Source organism: Aplysia californica, unplaced genomic scaffold (genome assembly GCF_000002075.1).
Source record: "Aplysia californica isolate F4 #8 unplaced genomic scaffold, AplCal3.0 scaffold00666, whole genome shotgun sequence".
In the NCBI taxonomy this organism is placed as follows: Eukaryota; Metazoa; Mollusca; class Gastropoda; order Aplysiida; family Aplysiidae; genus Aplysia; species Aplysia californica.
In genome coordinates this window covers 430,598-432,952 of record NW_004797936.1, presented here as the reverse complement: position 1 = coordinate 432,952, position 2,355 = coordinate 430,598, and positions in this window count along the sequence as shown.

Below are 2,355 nucleotides of genomic sequence, written 5' to 3'. Positions count from 1 at the left end.
TCTCTCTCTCTCTCTCTCTCTCTCTCTCTCTCTCCCCCTTTATTAGATGTTATATGTCTGTACCCTCTATGTTTCTGCAAAGCTTTTTGTTAACACGCTATAATTAATTGTCTTTGTTTTTGTGTTTTACGGCATTTGCAACTTCATAAGGTTACATATTATGAGCTCGCAGCAAACAATAACCACTCTTATTATCGATTTTAGGACATGGGCTCTCGTGGTCTAGAGGATAAGGTGGCTCGTCTCATTCAATCGGTCCCGAGTTCGAATCCAGATAGTGACGGAAAGTGTTCCTTTCACATCCTTTCCTGCTTTCTAACGATGTTATGTCGTCAGCTTTCGTCTCTATTCTTTCTGCCCATACTCCCTAATTTCTTTTGCCCTCTTTTCTGGGCTCCCGACTCTTTCTGCAGCCTTTCTGCTGCTACTCCATGGCTCCGTCTTACTGCTGTCTTTCAGCCACACGCATGATCGATTTTAGTACAGATCTATACTTAGCCTTCTCGGACATGAACGAAAAATCTCGGAGGTCCTGTGTACAAGTTGCGCACGTTAAATTATAAAGATCAGTTGGCGGTCCAAAATCGATAAGAGTAGAGTTCGGTTGCCACTTGGGTAAAATTCAAAACTTCCTACCAGCTGAAAATGTTTAATGTGTCCCACGCGCTAAATAACCTTATGCAGTTGAGAGGGCCGTAAAACACTAACCAAACAAATTTATTTAGCGTGCACAAGTTGTTCACGGGACCTACTTATCCGAGAAGGCTTGGTGTTAAATTTTACCTTCCCTAAGATTAAGGCTGAGAGTGGAAACGAAAGCGAACGACACAATATGAGAGCAGGAAGGGAAGTGAAAGGGGACAGTTTTAGAAAAGAAAATTTCCCCTCACTGTCAGGTTTCCTATGGAGCTTAAGTTTAAATGATTATAGCTGAATGTGCAAATAAAAATTTGAGACCTCATGGTGGAATCAGGTACTCGTCAAAAAATGGTTTCAAAGAAACGTGCTTATTTCCGTTGGTTTTGACTTTTTTTTATCGGATTTTGTTTTTGGGCTTAACACTTTAAATGGTCAATTAAAAACACATTTCTGTGTGGATTTTACTAGAAAAACGTTGATTAAAGGCATTAAAATGTATATTTTCACTTTCCAAGGACTCTCAAGCTTTGGAAGTCACTAAATTTTGGCGGCCATATTTTCGCTTCATTTATTTCTGAAACCAGAAAACCCCTACATATTTCAATCGTGCATATATATCAACTTCTACTCAAGACAACTGGGTATGGGTTTTTTTTTAATCAAAAGTAAGACAAAAACAAGTTTCAAGATGGTACCAATAACTCCACATGGCCAAAAGTTGACGACGCCTGATTCCCTCCGGGCATGACACAAACTATTTACACATATTATGTGCAATACGTGACCCGATGTTGGGGGGTATTGGGTTTTTGTTTTGTTTTGTTTTTGTTTTCGGGGGGGGGGGGGGTGAAAACCCGTCTTGGCTCAAATGGGTCTTTTTCCCCTAGTTTGGTTGCTGTTTCTTTGGGCGTTTTAAAGTTTTTGTTGTTGTTGTTGTTTTTTAAATCTGTTTTTAAACTCAAAACTTTTGGGTTGCTGTATTTTTCCCCGTTTCTTTTGTTTAGTTGTTGAAATTCGTTCGTTTTCTTTTCGGGTGGCATGTTAAGAAGAGGACTTTGTTATCAGATTGGCTGAAAGAAAAAACCTGCTGGATGGAGAAAAAAATCCACAGAAAAGAAAAAAAAAGAAAAAAAAAGAAAAAAAAAGTAGGTACAGTGATAGAATGTTGTCTCCAGTCTAGAACAGTTGTGACGATTTGGTGTGACATTCCACTAATAGTAGTTGTTGGAGGGGGGGGGGTGTCTTACGGATTGGTAAACTAGTCATTGTATAAGGCTTCGACATTAAGATAATGAGAAATGCAATCAAAGCGGGAATCGTGCACTGCAACATTTCTCTGTAGAATATAGTCGGACCTTTCCAAGACGGTGAGCCAATGTCGAGGAGATAAGTGGTTGTCTTAGATGGGTGGGTATCATGGACAGTGTGAATACAGTATTATTTTTTTGATTACGCAAAAGGGGGAATGGGGGGTTATGGGGAGTGGACGTTTGTACAGGTGATTGTCTGAGAGATGTGGTCGTTATTGCAGAAAACGTGTTGAGAGATTGGCTTTAAAAAAAAAAAAAGACCTGCTGGCTGGAAAAAAAGTCTACAGAAAAGAAAAAAAAAAGAAAAAAAAGTAGGTACAGTGATAGAATGTTGTCTCCAGTCTAGAACAGTTGTGGGGAGTTAGTGACATTCCAGTAGATCTAGTGGTGATGGTTGGGGGGGGGG